A 20,747-nucleotide genomic window follows, 5' to 3' on the forward strand; every position below is an offset into this window, starting at 1 on the left:
TTTGAAGGGGATGGAGATATACATGAGTGTTTTTTGTGATTGCATCAATGTGTTGGGCCCAGGACAGATCTTCTTTTAAATTGTAGCCCACGGATTCTGTGGTGTATTTGATGTATAGAGTGTTTAGCAGGTTAGAAGCTTCTGCATGTTATATTCAAAGCAGAGACTTTCTGGCAAAACTGCTGGGAAATAGTAGCGCTCCACTACTGGACTCCATGTGGAGGACCACCGAGTGATTTTGGGAATTACCAGTGATTCAGCACGTTCAGAACTTCACATGAGAGGGTGACACGGTGGTGCAGTGGTAGAGCTGCTGCCTTACAGCACCAGAGACCCGGGTTTGATCCTGACTACCGATGCTTGTCTGTACGGAGTTTGTACGTTCTTCCCATGACCTGTGTAGATTTTCTCCGGGAGTTCCAGTTTCCTCCCACACTCCAAATATATACAGGTTTATAGGTTAATTGGCTTGGCATCATTGTAAATTGTCACTATTGTATGCAGGATAGTGTTAGTGTGCAGGGATCGCTGGTCGGCACACACCCGGTGGGCTGAAGGGAATTGTTTCCGTGCTGAATCTTTAAACTAAACTATAAAATTTTGCAGTCCCTGATACTTGCTGCAGAGAGGGGAGTAATTATAGAAACTTTCCACAACATTTCTGATATCTTCCAGCAACTTGCAGACGAATAGCCCCAATAAAACCCAACATCCCCCCCCCCCCCCCCCCTCCCCTCCCATGTCAAGGTGTTGCACATTCTCCCTACCACCACACAATCCCCATTTTGTTTTTGTTCCATTTTCTCATTGAAATTGGGTCAGAATTAAATGTCCTCATAACTATTCTTGCCTGACTGTCATATTCTCCATTGGATTAAAGAGATGGGTTACAACTACTTTGAAAAAAATCAAATCCCAAACGCACGCATAGATTTAAAGAAGTTGAAGAATAAGGCTTCTTAGATTTTGAAATGCAAAACAAGAGATGAATTCAGAAAAATATCAATTCAATTTAATGTTCATTTATACAATTAAATAAGAACATTGAAGCAACATTCACCCAGTCTAAATAAAAGACATTACATTGAGATGTCTATTATGTGATTATAAATCATTAAAGACAGGTTACAAGATGAAAGATTACAGTGTACATCCCTTTAGATCAGAGATATACACCGTGGTTGGGAACCTTTACTTCATACCTGAAGAGTTTGTATTTATCAACAGAATCTAAATTTGACAGCTCCTGGAGGATGATAATCAAACAACCTTTGCAAAAACTTATTTGTAACAACATATAGGCAGTGCCGGATTTAGATGAAGAGAGGCCCTAAGCTGTTCCACTTGTGAGGCCCCCAACGACCGGACAGCCATGGCGGCCAAATCTCCCACAATTCAAAGCGAGGGAGAAAGTGCCCAGCGCCGACCAGTTGCCGTTGCAGTGCGCATGCGCAGGGCAGCCGATGATGTGCTGGCCGTGGTTGTGCGCATGTGCAAGGCGGCCTGCCGTGCCAGCGGATGAGGAGCGAGCGGAGGCCGGAGGCCCGGACTCGGATAGTGGGGGGAGATGGAGAGAGAGAGATAGAGAGGGGGGCCGCCCAGAGTTGAACAGTAGGTGTTCTGCCTTGGCCGGAGGCCCCCCTAGACCTCGAGGCCCATCAATTTTTTCGGGGGCCCCCCTAGAAAGTGGGGGCCCTAAGCTATAGCTTGTTTAGCTTATACGTAAATCCGACACTGTATATAGACCTTACCACACACCCGCCAGGATAGAGAAGACAGCATATTTTGCGTGGGCAGCTTACAGCACAGTGGTATGAACATTGATTTGTCTAACATCAAGTAATCCCGGCATTCCATCTCTCTCTATCCCTCCCCCACCGAAGTCACACCATCTTCTCGTTTTCACCCAACAAACAGCTAACAATGGCCTGTTTCCTTTAATATCGTTACTTTTTTGCATATCTTTCATTCACTGTTCTTTATCTCTCTATACCTGGGGCCTCCAAACTTTTCAGCATGAGGGCCACATTATATATTTGGCACATTTTTTGCGGGCTGTACGCGCACACACTCACCCACACACTCACCCCCACCCACACACTCACACACACACACACCCACACACCCACACACCCACCCACTCACACACACACACACACACACACACACACACACACTCGCACTCACACTCACACACATCCAGAGATGCCACTTTTCATTTCACTGTACATCTCGTATGTGTATGTGACGAATAAACTTGACTTGACTTGACTCACACTCACACACACGCTCACTCTACATCATCATCAATATCTCTTGTTTCCCTTATCCCTAACCAGCCTGAAAAAGGGTCTTGACCCGAAACATCACCCATTCCTTCTCTCCAGAGATGCTGCCTGTCCCGTTGAGTTACTCCAGTTTTTTGTGTCTATCTCGGTTTAAGCCAGCATCTGCAGTTCCTTCCTAAACAGCATACCATTGCTTGGTTAAAAATTGCTTTTTCAGATTTCTGGTCAGATTTCTGGTTATGCAGAGAAGCATTTGCAAATGTGTCTGTGTAATGAGTTACTTTCACATCGTCATTGATGCTTAAAGAAAAGGATACTGAAAACTGACCAATAAACTCAATACCTTTATGCAAATATATTTTTCTGCTGTTTTAGTTGATGTCCACTTATAAGCTGTACTTCTCTTCAGTGGCCTGTTATTTTTAACTTTCCATATATATTTCTTTTTTGTGCTTTCTTCTTTATGCCTACACTTATTTTTTTCCACTTCTCAATCATCGATATAACAGCTACCTTCACATCTTCCATTCGCTCAATTCCAAATTTCATATGCATTGGAATTGCAGAATTGATTTCCTAAATGTAGAATCAGAAATAAGGATTTTAAAGTGCAATGCATTCAGATTCAGATATCTGATAATATTGCAAAGTGAAAATACTTTTCGAAAAAGTAATCCCCATACACCTTTGTAATGATGCTGTTTCTTCTGGCTGAGCACATCAAACAGGATCTGGCAATGCTTTAGTGTGGAGTGTACCCTAGAATTCCAATATAGCTATGAGTATTTTCTCCACCATCAACCTCCTTATATCTTTCTTGCAATCTTCAGTTAGTTTTCCTTTCAAGCCCCATCCTTAAGGGCCTGTCCCACGAGCATGTGACTCCATGCGGCAAGCGCGACCTAACTAGAAGCGGGGGCCGCGCGGAAGTCGAGTGAGTGACATGAAGTTCGAGCAAAGTCTGCGGGAAGTTTGCGCGTGACGTACGGCGTCGAGGTGGCTGCGGGCCGGCAGGATGTGCCGCATGGAATTTTTGAACATGGTCAGTTTTTTGGAGCCCCGCGCCATGTCGGGACCAGTTCTGCACAACTCCATACGGCTCCGGCGATCGAAGTGGGACCGGCCCCGCGAGGCCGTACAGCTCAAGCAACCACGTTAGGTTGCGCTTGCCGCATGGAGTCGCTTGGGTCATGTTTGCCGCATAGAATTGCATGCTCGTGGGACAGGCCCTTAAGAAATGTAAAATCATTCTCTTTAGGTACTGTACTCCTATTTCCAATGTGCTAATTGGAGATTAATCCTCCCCTCCCTTTCTAAAACCTTCACCACTATGCTACCAAATTGCCTTCTTATATTCAAATTACTGTGCTTTGGGCAGCACAGAAGTAGAGTTGCTTCCTTGTAGTGCCAGAGACCCAGGTGCTGTCTGTATACATTCTCCCTGTGACCGCGTGGGTTTTCCCTGGGTGCTCCAGTTTCCACACGCCAAAGACGTGCATTTACCACCATTGCTGGGGACTTCAATAAGGCGGACCTCAAGAAATCACTCCCCAACTTCCACCAACATGTTTCTTGCTGCACCAGAGGACCTGACACCCTCGACCACTGCTACACCACCATCAAGAATGCCTATAGTTCTATCCCTCGCCCTCACTTCGGTAAGTCCGACCATACCGCGGTGCTGCTTCTTCCTGCCTACAGGCAGCAATTAAAGAGTGTACCCCCAGAAGTGAGGACAGTACAGAGTGGTGGGGGGCAGAAGAACAACAACTCCAGGACTGTTTGGAGTCTGTAGAGTGGGCAATGTTCAAGGACTCGGCAACGGACTTGAACGAATACGCCACAGTCGTTACAGACTTCATAAAGAAATGTGTGGAGGACTGCATCCCTACAAAAACCTTCCGAGTGTTTCCCAATCAGAAACCTTGGATAAACTTTGAGATCCGCACTCTCCTGAAGCCCAGACACAGGGCATTCACCTCCAATGATACAGTGGCCTACATGAAGACCAGATATGACCTTGGTAAGGCCATCAAAAATGCCAAAAGGGACTTCTGCTCCAAACTGGAGGACGAGACAGATGTTCGGCAGCTGTGGCAGCGCCTGAATTCAATCACCTCCTACAAGGCAAAACCAGGAGGCAGCTCGAATGCCGGTATAACATCACTCCCTGACGAGAATGTGTTTTACGCACACTTTGACAGGGAGAATACTGATGTGCCTTCCCGATCCCCCATTCGCTGTGATGGCATTTCAGTCTCAGTCACAGAGGCCGATATCAGGAAATCCTTCAGAGGGGTGAACCCCCGAAAAGCACCTGGTCCTGATGGTATACCCGGTCGTGTTCTAAAAACCTGTGCGGACCAACTGGCGGGAGTTTTTACGGACATTTTCAACCTCTCACTTCTGAGGTCTGAGGTCCCCACCTGCTTTAAAAGGGCATCAATTATACCGGTGCCCAAGAAGAGTAAGGTGACGTGCCTCAATGACTATCGACCAGTGGCACTAACGCCGGTGGTGATGAAGTGCTTTGAGAGGTTGATCATGGAGCAAATCAACTCCTGGACCCACTGCAGTTTGTGTACCGCCACAACAGATCAACGGTGGATGCGATCTCGCTGGCCCTCCACTCTGCACTGGACCACTTGGACAACAAAAACTCATATGTCAGGCTGTTATTCATTGATTACAGCTCGGCATTTAACACAATCATCCCCTCCAAACTGGTTACCAAACTCGCAGAACTGGGTCTCTCCGTATCCCTCTGCAACTGGATCCTCGACTTCCTCATCCACAGACCACAGTCTATTCGTATTGGTGGAAATGTGTCAGCCTCGATAACAATCAGCACGGGAGCACCTCAAGGCTGCGTGCTCAGCCCCCTGCTGTACTCACTCTACACCCATGACTGAGTAGCGAACCGCAGTGCAAACTCCATCATCAAGTTCGCTGACGACACCACTATTGTGGGGCGTATCACTGATGGGGATGAGTCAGAATACAGAAGAGAGATCGAGCAACTGTCCATATGGTGCCAGCGCAATAACCTGGCCCTCAACACCAGAAAAACCAAGGAACTGATTGTGGACTTTGGAAGGAGTAGGAGGGGGACCCACAGCCCCATTTATATCAACAGGTCAATGGTTGAAAGGGTCAAGAACTTCAAATTTCTGGGCGTGCACATCTCTGAAGATCTTTCCTGGTCCGAGAACACTAACGCAATTATCAAAAAAGCTCATCAGTGCCTCTACTTCCTGAGAAGATTACGGAGAGTCGGATTGTCAAGGAAGACTCTCTCTAACTTCTTCAGGTGCACAGTAGAGAGCATGCTGACTGGTTGCATCGTGGCTTGGTTCGGCAATTTGAGCGCCCTGGAGAGGAAAAGACTACAAAAAGTAGTAAACACTGCCCAGTCCATCATCGGCTCTGACCTTCCTTCCATCGAGGGGATTTATCGCAGTCGCTGCCTCAAAAAGGCTGGCAGTATCATCAAAGACCCACACCATCCTGGCCACACACTCATCTCCCTGCTACCTTCAGGTACAGGAGCCTGAAGACTGCAACAACCAGGTTCAGGAATAGCTACTTCCCCACAACCATCGGGCTATTAAACCTGGCTCGGACAAAACTCTGATTATTAATAACCACTTTCTGTTATTTGCACTTTACCAGTTTATTTATTCATGTGTGTATATATTTATATCATGGTATATGGACACATTTATCTGTTTTGTAGTAAATGCCTACTATTTTCTGTGTGCTTAAGCAAAGCAAGAATTTCATTGTCCTATACAGGGACACATGACAAGAAACTCACTTGAACTTGAACTTGTTTGTAGGTTATTTGGCTTCAGTAAAATTGTAAATTGTCTAGCGTGCCGGACAGTGCTAGTTTACAGGGCGATCATCTATTAGTGTGGACTCGGTGGGCCGAAGGCCTATTTCTGCACTGTATCTCTAAAGTCAAGTACTAAAGTTATCACTAAATCTGTGCCTTCCTATCCCGCAACACCATTTATGAAACTTTCCAATCATATTTCCCTAATATGAATGTTTAAATTCTTAATGCTGATTGTAAAGACCATCAGGGGGCGCCACATGATGGCAGCCTCGCTAACAGTCTTGTCTGTCTTTTCGCCTTTTTTTTTGTTATTTTAGTGTGTTTTTAAAGTTTTTGTTAATGTTATCTCGTTTGTTTTTATGAGGGGGTTGGGGGAAACTTTTTTTCAATCTCATACCTTGCCGGAGATGCGATTGTTTTCAGGATCGTATCTCCGGTCGCTCTGTGGCCTAACATCATGGAGCTGGAGGCCTTACTCGGGCTGACTTTGAGCCCCACTGCCGGGACGTGGGCTTACCATCGGAGTAAATCCCTTGCCTGGGATCGACGCTCCAACCACGGCCTGCAGATTTCACCATTAAGGTGCTTACGGTCTCAGGTAGATACCGATGTCGGGAAACTCCAAACGATGCAGAAGGTTCAACGAGCCCCGACCCGGGGTCCGATCACCCGGCGTAGGGAGTGACATCCCCCCGATGCAGGAGTTTGATCGCTCTGACGTGGAGGGGCCGACCGCCGGCTACAGGAGCCAAGATCATCCCGTTAACGGAAGGCTCAATGTCCCCGGCCGCGGGAGAACAAAGAAGGGAAGAGATTGAACTTTTTTTTTCACCTTCCATCACAGTGAGGAATGTGGAGGAGTCACTGTGGTGAATGTTCATGGTAAAATGTATTTTGTGTGTTTTGTTGCTTTTTTTTAATGGCAAATCAAATTCCTCGTATGTTGCAAAATATACTTGGCCAATGAAGTATAATTATGATTATGAATAGGATTATGATTAAATAAACGAATGCACTTTCTGGTAACTCATGGTTATTTGTTATAGGTGAACTGTATTAATATTGTCTAAGGATAATACTTTTACTGAAGAAAGTCACTAAGCTAAAATGTTAATGTTTCTCTTTCTAATAATGCTGTTTAACTTGCTGAGCAATTAAATAATTTTGATATTTATTTCAATTTCCAGGTTCCACAGTATTTTGCCTTTAACTAGCACTATCACTGGCTTGATGCAGAAATTGAATTGAAATCTAAATATTCAATCAAGTAATAAAGTTAGTGCTCGGACTGCCAAACAAGTTCTTATTGTTCATCAACTGATCATATTTTCATATTAATTACTATGGTGCTGATACATTAATGAGTCAATTGCAACCAGAAATAAAATACAGCCAGGATTTACAGTGCATTGCTTTACATCCATGTGCCAATTTATATAGTTTCAGTACAAAAAATATGGATGATTTTAAACTAGAGCTTGATCTTCTGTCCAGACCGACTGCAAACCACCACATGGTGCCAACTTAGATCCGATTATTCTAAATCCATTCCTGTTAAATACATCCAGTTAATTGCATTCCACAGGACCAGAGAATAGCCAATGTTGTTCTTTTGTTTAAGAATGGAAAAGAGATAATCCAGGTAATTATAGTTTGGTGAGCCTCACAGTTGTAGGGGAGATATTGGAGAGGATTCACAGAGATGGGATTTATCCATATTTGAAGTGAATCGACTAATTAGGAACAGTCAGCATTGTCACAGTCTGCCCTCTCCTCATTCTCATCCACTTCACGTCCCAGTACTTTTCCACTGGTCCCTCCTTCTCCTCACCCGCCTGCCTGCCACTACCCTCTCATCAGCCTAACTCTCCTCACCTGTTGCACTCAGTTGCCTCTGATCACCTATTAACCCGGTATATAGACTCTCCTCACCGTTCACACAGTGCCAGATTGTTCGGTGTTTGGGGTATCCCTGCAACGGCTCCTCGACTTCCTGCCTGGCTTCGACTCTCCTTTCGTCTGTCCCTCGCTGGTTTGTTTGCATCGTGTGTTGGATCTCCTGGTTACCGGACCTTCCGCTACCCCGACTACGTCTCCTGCCTGCCCCTCTTCGGAACCCTCGCTCAATCCTGAGCCTCTGTGTGAGTATGGTGTACCCATTCCTGTGTTACAGTATCGTAATCAGATTCATTACCAATTATACCTGCCTGATTCTGTGCTGCTATTGGGTCCAAGCTATACCCGTTACAGTACAATCTGGCCAAAAATGGGCTCGGCGCACACAAGGTCTCTGTCAAACCGCTTCGAGAGGATTGAGCACACGCTCCTGCAGCACGAAGCTATGCTCACTGCCTCCAACTCCGAGGTTCGACAGGCTGTGTCAAGCCACGAGCAGGCATTGGTTGCACTAGCCACCCAGGTCCAACAGCTGACGACCACCCTCGCCCAGACTACACCCCAGGCTTCGCCTCCGGCTCCAACAGCACCAGCTCCCGGTCCGCCAGGACCATCACCTGAGCCTCGGGTGGGAACCCCGGAGCGCTACGCTGGAGACCCGGAGGGCTGCAACCCATTCATCACGAACTGTTCCATTCTCTTCGCCCTACAGCCCTACACCTTCGCCCAGGAAGCGGCGAGAGTGGCGTTTACCATTAATCACCTGACTGGCAGAGCTCGGCTGTGGGGAACGGCTGAATGGGAGCGACGCACGCCGGCTTGCTCCTCTTTCCAGGCCTTCGCCGCGGAGCTTCGCAAGGTGTTCGGTGAGGTTTCGATGGGTCCGGACGCTGCGGGAGGTCTGCTGGGGTTGAGCCAGGGGAACCAGAGCGTCGCTGACTTCGCCATCAACTTTCGCACCAGGGCCCGTCAGAGTGATTGGAACGCCCCGGCCCAGTGTGACGCTTTCTTGCTGGGCTTGAATGACTTTATCAAGGATGAGTTGGTGTCCCATGACCTTCCTTTTTCTCTGGATGGGCTTATCGAGCTAACGACCCGTCTGGACCGACGCATCCTGGCGAGACGTCGGGAAAGGCGACAGGGACAGGCGGTCCACCAGCTATCCACCCAAGCTCGTTTTCCTCCGGAGACTGGACTACCCTCGTCGGGGCAACCGTCGAGGCAACCCGAACCCATGCAGGTGGGTCGCACCAGTGTCACCCCCGAGGAACAGGAACGTCGGCGTGGGGGGAACCTCTGTCTCTACTGTGGCCTGGCGGGTCATTACATCTCCAAGTGTCCAGTAAAAGGGCCAGACTCGCCAGTAGCGGAGGAATTACTAGTGAGTCAAACCTCTGAACTTTCCTCTGCCTGATGTCCTCTTTGTAATGCCCATCTGCTGTTGTCTGATGGTTCCCACACCCTCGCCACCTTCATAGACTCGGGTTGTGACATTAATCTTATGGACATGGAACTAGCCCGTCAGCTAGGCATCAGTTGTGTTCCCCTGCCTAAACCTGTTCCCGCCAACGCCCTCGACGGCCATCTCCTGGGGACTGTTTCTCACCAGACGGTCCCAGTGCGCATGCTCCTGTCTGGTAATCACCATGAGACCATCCAGTTCCACATCCTGCAGTCTCCCCGTCTTCCCCTCATCCTGGGTTACCCCTGGCTTCGGCGACACAACCCCAACATCGACTGGAGGATCTCTTGGGTTGGAGCCCTTCCTGCCACCAAGTGTGCCTGAAGCAAGCCTCAGCTCCTCAACAGGCCACCTGCTCCAGTTCTGCTCCAGATCTGACGGGGGTCCCAGCCGAGTACCATGACTTTGGGGAGGTTTTTAGCAAGTCTAGGGCCACCTCCCTTCCTCCTCATCGGCCCTATGACTGCGCCATAGACCTCCTGCCTGGTTCCGCTCCTCCTAGGGGTCACCTTTACTCCCTGTCTGCCCCCGAGAGAGGCGCCATGGAGAAATACATAAGCGACTCCTTGGCTGCTGGTCTCATCCGTCCCTCCTCGTCTCCTGCTGGGGCTGGGTTCTTCTTCGTGGAGAAGAAGGACAAATCTCTGTGTCCCTGCATAGATTACCGGGGGCTCAACGGCATCACGGTGAATAATCGCTACCCTCTCCCACCCATCTCCTCTGCTTTCGAGCTCCTGGAGGGGGCCACCATCTTTTCGAAGTTGGATCTACGCAACGCCTACCACTTGGTCCGCATCAAAGAGGGAGATGAGTGGAAGACCGCCTTCAACACTCCCACGGGACATTATGAATACCTGGTGATGCCCTTTGGCCTCACCAATGCCCCGGCCGTCTTCCAGGCTTTGGTCAATGACGTTCTCAGGGACATGTTGAACAAGTACGTGTTCGTCTATATTGATGACATCCTCATCTTTTCACGGACCAAGGAGGAACACGTACACCACGTCCAGGCAGTTCTACATCGGCTCCTGGAGAACTCGCTCTTCGTTAAAGCTGAGAAGTGCGAGTTTCACTCCCCGTCAGTCTCCTTCCTAGGATACATCGTTGGCCAAGGGAACATCAAGATGGACCCCGCTAAGGTCTCTGCTGTCACCACCTGGCCTGTTCCTGACTCCCGCAAGCAGCTCCAAAGGTTCCTGGGGTTCGCCAATTTTTACCGACGGTTCATCCGTGGCTACAGTACTGTGGCCGCACCCCTCACGGCACTCACCTCCTCCAAGGTTCCGTTCCGGTGGTCTGCCGCGGCCGACGAAGCTTTTCAGACACTCAAGACACGGTTTACATCGGCCCCCATCCTCCAAGTTCCGGACTCAGAGAGACAGTTCGTGGTGGAGGTGGACGCCTCCGACGTGGGGGTGGGAGCTGTTCTGTCCCAGCGGGCTGCCGGGGACCAGAAGCTCCATCCATGCGCCTTCTTCTCCCGACGCCTGACCCCTGCTGAGAGGAATTATGACATTGGCAACCGAGAACTGTTGGCGGTTAAGTTGGCGTTGGAGGAATGGCGTCACTGGTTGGAGGGAACCGAGCAGCCTTTCTTGGTTTGGACTGACCACAAGAACCTTGAATACCTCCAGTCAGCCAAGAGGCTCAACTCTCGTCAGGCCCGCTGGTCTCTCTTCCTCACCCGCTTCAACTTCTCCCTCTCCTACCGACCTGGGTCCCGCAACGTGAAGCCCGATGCCCTCTCTCGGCAGTTCTTGGCGAAGGAGGAGCCTGCCTCTGGCCCCAAGACCATCCTCCCGTCCTCGCACAGGGTTGCCTCCCTCACCTGGGAAGTGGAGGAGAAGGTCAAGGCGGCCTTGGAGAACCAGCCGGGACCCAGCGCATGCCCTCCTGATCGCCTGTTTGTGGTTTCTGCCCTGCGGTCCGACGTCCTTCAGTGGGCCCACAGCTCTCGACTCACCTGTCATCCCGGCATTCAGCGGACCAAGGAGATGGTGCTACGGAGGTTCTGGTGGGCATCGCTGGAGGAGGACACTCGGGAGTTTGTCAACGCCTGTCCCGTTTGCAACCAGCACAAGGTCTCACACCAAGCTCCTGCGGGTCATCTGCTTCCACTGCCTGTACCCCATCGACCATGGTCCCACATCTCCCTGGACTTCGTTACCGGCCTACCCCCATGGTCACACCACTATCCTGACCGTGGTCAATAGATTTAGCAAGATGGCTCACTTCGTGCCCCTGCCCAAGCTTCCGTCAGCCAAGGAAACGGCTGAGCTCGTATTACTCCACATCTTCAGGCTCCATGGTCTCCCCGTCAATGTAGTCTCCGACCGGGGACCCCAGTTTGCGTCTGTGTTCTGGAGGGAGTTCTGCACGCTTGTGGGGGCCACCGTGAGTCTGACGTCCGGATTTCATCCCCAGTCCACCGGCCAAACTGAAAGGAAGAATCAGGAGATGGAGACGGCGCTGCGGTGTATGGTGTCCAAGCATCCCTCCTCCTGGTCCCAGCAGTTGTTGTGGGTGGAGTACGCCCACAACACCCTGACCAGCTCGGCCACTGGGCTCTCCCCTTTCCAGTGTGCCTACGGGTTCCAACCTCCACTGTTCCCGGCGCTGGAGAAAGATGTTTCCTGCCCGTCCGTCCAGGCCTTCATTCGTCGCTGCCACAGGACGTGGACCCAAGCCAGAGCGGCTCTTCTCTGCTCCGTGGACCGTTACGCCATGGCTGCCAACCATCACCGCACCCAGGCCCCCACCTACCTCGCGGGCCAGAAGGTGTGGCTGTCGACCCGGGACCTTCCCTTGAGGGTGGAGTCCAAGAAGTTGGCACTCAAGTTTATCGGTCCCTTTGCGATCCAGAAGGTCATCAACCCAGCGGCTGTGAGGCTCAAGTTGCCTCGTTCCATGCGGGTCCATCCTATGTTCCACGTGTCCAGAGTAAAGCCAGTCCGGGAGAGCTCCCTGGTCCCCGCAGTCCCTCCTCCTCCACCACCTCGTCTCATCGACGGAGGCCCCGCATTTACGGTGCACCGCCTCCTGCGCTCCCGCCGTCGCGGGAGGGGTCTCCAATACCTGGTCGATTGGGAGGGTTACGGTCCAGAGGAGAGGTCCTGGGTTCCTGCTGGACACATCCTGGACGCCTCCCTCATCAGGGAGTTTCACCGGCGTCATCCCGACCAGCTGTCCAAGTCCGCCACTCCCATGGGGGTCGCTGCCCCTGAGACTCTGTCCCCTCTTCCGTCTGAGGCGCCCAGTGACGACGAGACGGAGCTTTCCTCTGATGCCATGGAGGAGGATGCGGACATGGATGTCTCGGACAAATATTAGCCCTCCTCCGGTCCCCCTCCTCCCATCCAACTCTGCGTGGGATTGGGTTTATTTTCTTTATTGTTTTTTTGTTTGTTTGTTGTTTTGGGATGTCGGGGGGGCCTAATTCTCATCCACTTCATCTCCCAGGTAATTATAGTTTGGTGGGCCTCACAGTTGTAGGGGAGATATTGGAGAGGATTCACAGAGAAAACATTTATCCGTATTTGAAGTGAATCGACTAATTAGGAACAGTCAGCATTGTCACAGTCTGCCCTCTCCTCATTCTCATCCACTTCACCTCCCAGTACTTTTCCACCGGTCCCTCCTTCTCCTCACCTGACTGCCTGCCACTCCCCTCTCATCAGCCTAACTCTCCTCACCTGTTGCACTCAGTTGCCTCTGATCACATATTAACCCGGTATATAGACTCTCCTCACCGTTCACACAGTGCCAGATTGTTCTCAGCATTCATGCAAGACTCTCCAGCGATTTCACGACTGCCTACACGGATTCGAACCTGCCTGCCCCTGACCATTCCGTCCTGTCGTCTTCCCAGATATCACCTCAGCCTTCTGTCCCCGACCTCCTGGTTTCTGTCTGCCTCTCTCCTGGGCTGTTTGGTGTATCCCTGCAACGGCTCCTCGACTACCTGCCTGACTGACTCTCCTTTCGTCTGTCCCTCGCTGGTTTGTTTGCATCGTGTGTTGGATCTCCTGGTTACAGGACCTCCCGCTACCCCGACCACGTCTCTTGTCTGCCCCTCTTCGGAACCCTCGCTCAATCCTGAGCCTCTGTGTGAGTACGGTGTACCCATTCCTGTGTTACTACTCTGTGTTACAGTATCGTAATCAGGTTCATTACCAATTAAACCTTCCTGATTCTGTGCTGCTATTGGGTCCAAGCTATACCCGTTACAAGCATGGCTTTGCTCATGGCAGGAGATGTCTTATAAACCAGTTTTTTGGAGGAGGTGATGAAGATGAATAATGAGGAGAGGGCAAAGGATGTTGTCACGGTGGCGCAGTAGTAGAATTGCTGCCTTGCAGCGTTTACAGCGCCGGAGACCCAGGTTCGATCCCGACTTAGGGTGCTGTCTGTACGGAGTTTGTGCGCTCTCCCCGTGATCATGTGGGTTTTCCCCGAGATCTTGGGCTTCCTCCCACACTCCAAAGATGTACAGGCATGTAGGTTAATTGGCTTGGTATAAGTGTAAATTGTCCCTAGTGTGTGTAGGATAGTGTTAACGTTTGAGGATCGCTGGTCGGTGCCGACTCGGTGGGCCGAAGGGCCTGTTTCCGTGCTGTATCTTTAAATTAAACTAAACAAAAAAAATTCTCCAGTTGCTGACACTTACTGGATTTTATTGAGGCATTTGATAACTTCCCTCTTGATAGGCTGAGCATAATATCCCAGTCATGTATTCCTAACCATGCCCTGAGTACACCTATATTACCTGTTGGACCACTTACATTGAAATTAATGCATTTTAAACCACAAGACTTTCCTCACACTCTGCTATGCTCCAGCCTGCCTGTCTTCTAAGCTTTGCTCTATTTAACTTCTGTACTTGCCTGAATCTTCTTATCGTACCTCACTGCCGCAATGGGTCCCACCCCCTGCCAAATGAGTTTCAATCCTCCCAAGTAGCTCTGGCAAATCTCCCTGCCAAGATATTAGTCCACACCTTGTTCAGGTGCAACCTGTCCCTCTTGTACCGGTCACTTCTCCCCTAAAGAGATCCAAATGAACCAAAATATCCTTGCAGAGTGCATGGGTCCACTGGGATTTGGTAGCTGGGATTCAGAGCTAGTTTAGCAGTATAAGGCAGAGAATAATGGCGAAGGGTGTTATACTGGCAGGAGGTCTGTGACCAGTGGCGTTCTGTAGGAATGTATCAATGATTTGAATAAGAGTGTACAAGGTATCTATCTATATTACTAAAAGTCTGATCTTGACCACCCTGTTGTTCTGTATATTGATTTTAGGAAAATCGCTGCCATTTACGGCTGTGATTTTTGGCCATCTTACTCGGAGTCCCCCTTCGTTGTGCAGGACAAGAGGACTTTTCCCATCGATGAAAAATAAGAGTTATTGGTGTTTAAAAAATGTTGAGATTCTCTCTCCTGAAGGCCACGCCCCTTCCGGAGGGACTATAAAACCCGGAAGTGTTGAGTGCCTCAGTCAGTCTCTGGAAAATGGGGGAGTGAGAGGGTCACGTCTCTCAGTCTGAGCTGTGAATAACACTGAACACATGCCTACTAAACTGAGTGGTTTTACTGACCTATCAGTGCCCTTAATGTGGTTTGAAAATATAGTTTGTAAATGCCAAAGCTGTGTTGCATTTGGTTTGTAAATGCAAAAGCTGTGTTGCCTTTGGTTTGGAAATGCTAAAACTGTGTTGCCTTTGGTTTGGAAATGCTAAAGCTGTGTTGCCTTGCCTAATTAAAGTTGCCTTGCCTAATTAGAGTTGTATTACCTAATTAAAGTTGCCTTGCCTTCTATATAATTCAAAGTCTAATCTTGACCACTTCATGTTTGCGCTTTATATTGATTTTAGAAAAAACGCTACCACATACGGCTGTGATTTTTGGCCATCTTACTCAGAGTCCCCCTCTGCTTTTTTCCCATTAATAAAAAATAAAAGAGTTATTTGTGTTTAAAAAATGTTGAGATGCTCTCTCCTGTCAATCACGCCATGAAGGCCACGCCCCTTCTGGTGGGAGGGGGAGGGACTATAAAACCCAGAAGTGTGGGCGTGGCACAGTCTCTGCAAGATGGAGGTGGGAGGAGGTCATGACTAGCTGTCTTTAGTGGCTTTGCACCCTGCTTGAAATTGTATGAAACTGCACTTGAATTTGGTGGCCTTGCACCCTGCTTCAAATGGAATTTCAAGACATAGCCGTGTCAACTGCCAGCCCATCAGCCATGAGTGAGTGAGCAGCCAGCACAACAGGCTTGAGTGACTGAGCCACCAGCCCAAGAATCGATTCCGTCCACAATGCCAATATTAGCCCTCTGGAAACCAGTCCCTTCAGCCCTCAACATCCATACGAGCGCTCCAGACACCCCCCCCCCCCCCCCCCCCCCCCCCCCCCCCCCCCCCCCCCCCCCCCCCATGTGATGCTGGGACCCAACGGGTCCCACTTAGTCTAGTAATTAATAAATTTGCAGATGACACTGAAATTGGTGATATCATAGACAGTGAAGATAGATATCAAAAATTGCAGTGGGATCTCAATCAGCTAGGCAAGTGGGCCGAGGAACAACTGATGGAGTTTAATTCAGGTAAGTGTGTAGTGTTTCATTTTGGGTCTAAACCAGGGTAGAGCCCTCACAGTGAACAGTAGTGCCATGGAGAATGTTGTAGAGCAGAGGGATCTCAGAGTACAAGCACATAATTCTCCAAAAGTGGTGTCACAGGTAGATAGGATGGTGAAGGTGACCTTTGACACATTGGCCTTCAGTCAGGGAATTGAGCATCGATTTTGGGATGTTATGTTACATTTATATAAGACATTGGTGAGGCTGCATTTGGAGTATTATGTTCAGTTTTGGTCACCCTGCTACATTAATGCCATTAAGCTGTAAAGGGTGAAGAGAAGATTTATGATGGTGTTACCAGGACTCGAGGGCATGATGTAAAAGACGAGGTTGGGCAGGCTAGGTCTATTCTTTGGCATGCAGGAGGTTGAAGGGTGAAATTGTAGATGTGTATACATTTTTTAGGGGAATGTATAGAGTGAATGCAGTCTTTTTTACAGGGTAGTGGAATCAAGAATAGAGGGCATAGATTTAAGGAGAGAGAGAACCTGAGGAGCAACCTTTTCCACACAAAGGGTGCTGAATATATGGAACAAACTGCAGAGAAATTAGTTAAGTCGGGTGCAATAACAAAATTCAAAAGACATTTGGCCAGCCACAGGGATGGGGAAGCTTTAGAGGGATATGGGCCAAATAAAAGGGACTAGCTTAGATGGGGCATCTTGGTCAGCACGGATGAGTTGATCCTAAAGGCCTGTTAACGTGGTCTACGACTTTATAGTACAATATATGAAATATTGTCCTAGACTGCCTCAATTTCTTCCTGTTACAATTCAGTCTCAATCATTACAATTTTATTTGATAATACTCAGAAGGACACTGGGACATGTTACCAAAACAAAGATACTATATAATGATATAGTAGAAGATAACAGCATACCTGTGCCCCATCATGACTTTGCAGTAATCCCAAACAGGAAAATCAACATCGAAACATAGAAATTAGGTGCAGGAGTAGGCCATTCGGCCCTTCGAGCCTGCACCGCCATTCAATATGATCATGGCTGATCATCCAACTCAGTATCCCGTACCTGCCTTCTCTCCATACCCTCTGATCCCCTTGGCCACAAGGGCCACATCTAACTCCCTCTTAAATATAGCCAATGAACTGGCCTCAACTAGTGGCAGAGAGTTCCAGAGATTCACCACTCTCTGTGTGAAAAAAGTTCTCCTCATCTCGGTTTTAAAGGATTTTCCCTTTATCCTTAAGCTGTGACCCCTTGTCCTGGACTTCCCCAACATCGGGAACATCTAATGTCATCACAATGTTGAAGTGTGATGATCAGAATTGAAAGAAATTTGAAATAAATGTTTCAAGCAAACAGCGTCACCGAAACATAATTGCGTTTCCATCGTGTTCTACGGCTCTATTTAAAATGACAATTATTCGCTTAAAAAAAGAGCTCAATTTGTCCTGACCCCTTCAAAAGATATGCGTATATTAATTCTCCATTTCTCTCCTGTTCATGTATCCTCTTCACAATTGTACCATTCAGGTCAAATTACTTTCCCAGGTTCACTCAGAAAATGCACAGGTTCACACGTTTCTGCATCAAATGACATCTTTCAGTTTCTTTCATCAACTGGTTTTGCTGGATTTCACTAATTTCAAAATATAGTGTCACTTATAAACTCTGATCTAATGTTACTATTCCAAAGTCTGTTATTTATGCCAGAGTAGCATTTCTAATATGAACCCATGAGAGCACCACTGTGTATGTGCCTCACAATTCTACTGTCTCTTTATGAATTCCATTTCCACGTTCTAAATGCTCCTTTAATATCGAGGGATTATCTTTTTATTCATTAAATGTCATTTGCAAGTCCATAGGACTCATTGTTGTGCATTTACCTTCATCTACTGTCTCAGTAATCTCATCAAGCAACTTAATTTGCCTTTAATGAATATGTAGTGTAATTTATCCTTCTTTGGGGGAAGAGGAAAAACCTTGTGAAATATGCATTTAGAGGACTCGGTCCCAGAGCAAAACCTTTGCCAAGAACAGCACATGGAAAAGGGAGGGAATTATTTTGCTGTTACAAGAAACATTGCTACTGTAGAATTCACCTCTGCACAATAAGTGTGGAAGTCATACAATTTGCGGCTGATTTACACACATGAAATTATTGTCAGTAAATGGACAAAATTTGCACTGAAAAATGCTCCCTCTGTACACTTACATGGACAAAGCATGAATTATTTTTTGAATGAAATTATGATGAATTTTGCAGTAATATATCCTAACAGGTTGCACAATGGTGAAGCTGGTTGAACTGTTGTCTCACAACACATTTTGCACATTCTCCATGTGATCGCTTGGGTTTCCTTTGGTGCACCGGGTTCCTCCCACATCCCAAAGACATGCAGGTTTGTAGTAAGTGAATTGACCTTGGTGATATTGCCTCTTGTATATAGGCAGTGTATGAGAAAATGGGATAACATACAATTAGGGCGAATGGGTGATCGAAGTTCAACATGGACACGGTGCTCGAAGGACCTATTGCCACGCTGCATCTCCAAAACAAAAATAAACTAAATGCACTCACTCACTGACTGTAGGCAGTATATTGAGATGTTAATTCACATGTGTAGTCAAATTAGGGACATGAACACATCCAAGTTTACAGTAATGAGTTATTATTGCAAAGATTGACCCTTCCCACAGAAATCAACTTGATCAGTGCTAGCATGTGTAGCAATGTGAGTGATCATAGGTTCAAGATCTAATCCATAAGCAGGCCACAGAATCCTGAATGACAATTTATATTGCAATTCCTTAGAGCGCACTGCAACAGATACCAAATATTCTGGAGGTGCTAATATTTTTTCAAATTAATTAATAATAAATGAATTGTCAGCATGGAGTTTCATTATGTACTGAACAATACAGCAGAAAAAATATTTTTAAACCATTTTTTTTAAACCATTTACAGTTGTACAGAGCCCTAGTGAGACCATACCTGGAATATTGTGTGCAGTTTTGGTCCCCTAATTTGAGGAAGGGCATTCTTGCTATTGTCGGAATGCAGCGTAGGTTTACACGGTTAACTCCCGGGATGGCGGGATTGTCATATGCTGAGTGAATGGAGCGGCTGGGCTTGTACACTCTGGAGTTTAGAAGGATGAGAGGATATCTTATTGAAATATATAAGATTGTTAAGGGTTTGGACACGCTAGAGGCAGGAAACATGTTCCCGATGTTGGGGGAGTCCAGAACCAGGGGCCACAGTTTAAGAATAAGGGAATAAAGCCATTTGGAACGGAGACGAGGAAACACTTTTTCTCAGTGAGTTGTGAGTCTGAAGAATTCTCTGCCACAGAGGGCGGTGGAGGCAGGTTCTCTGGATGCTTTCAAGAGAGCTAGATAGGGCTCTTAAAGATAGCGGAGTCAGGGGATATGGGGAGAAGGCAGGAACGGGGTACTGATTGGGGATGATCAGCCATGATCACATTGAATGGCGGTGCTGGCTCGAAGGGCCAAATGGCCTACTCCTGTACCTATTGTCTATTCAGTTACAACTCCATATTTTGATAATCCTCAGGATTGGAGTAATGAAACATTTCAGATTTGAGGTCACTTGGAAATCTAAAAATTCACAAATGTGCAGCTGGGTTTCAAGTTACATTCTTTGAACAGTTAACCTAATTTTGCTTCGCATCTAGCCCTTATTTTCTGTGACATAAGAATGCTCATTATATAGAAGGCCATTCAATTTTTAGCACTGGATACAGTACCTTCATGACCAAACCCAGTGAAATGTTTACTAAAATGTGTTAGAAGTGGCTACCAACTTCTGGGAAATGCAAGATACTGTCTCAGTTAAGTACAGCATGGCATATTATCAAAAGGAATATCTGTATGCAGAATGCTCCAGCAAATACATTTGTTTTCTTTCCAGAATTGCAGACTTGTTACATCTTCGTTATAAACAATTGCTCATTAAATTTTGTAGACTTTTAAAATTAAACACCTTTCCACACAAGAATTTAATTGATTTCCAATACCAAGGGAAGAGTTTTAGTTGAACTTGTCATTAAAGTATATTCACGTGTTCCTGGCACTCTGATGAACCCCTCAACCAATGTTTTGCCTGTACCCTAATTTGCGCTTGTTCAATTCATCCATGACCCAAGTAACATTGCACATATTGGCTTGCTGGTCTGGTATGCATCTCATTTTGAAATTCTCACTAATTGCACCCTCCCTGCACACATACCAAATTCCACCAAGTTCTAAGTTATTTAACCATTTTTGGAAACCCTTCAAGTATTCCGATTTCTCATACTGTTCATGTCATTTTTGTCCACCTTTGATGCCCACGCTTTCTACTTCTTAACATGCAAATGATTTCATGCACAAATATCCCTCAAGTATAAGACCTCGTCACAACACCACTTGCTCTTTTGCAAATTGGTGTGCAGAAATTGGCTGCCAGGGTTCCTTCATTAAACTGCAAACTTCACTTAAAAAAAACATGACTAAAGGCACATGGTATGTCCTTACCAAATATAAAATGCACATAAAAGCAAGCACGTCTACCTTCAAATCTAGTCTGTCCTCCACACTCCATTTGATCATGCTTTTCAACATACATTTGAATATATATATGGAATTTGAAACATAGT

The sequence above is a fragment of the Leucoraja erinacea genome, chromosome 6, assembly GCF_028641065.1.
Source record: "Leucoraja erinacea ecotype New England chromosome 6, Leri_hhj_1, whole genome shotgun sequence".
Lineage (NCBI taxonomy): Eukaryota > Metazoa > Chordata > Chondrichthyes > Rajiformes > Rajidae > Leucoraja > Leucoraja erinaceus.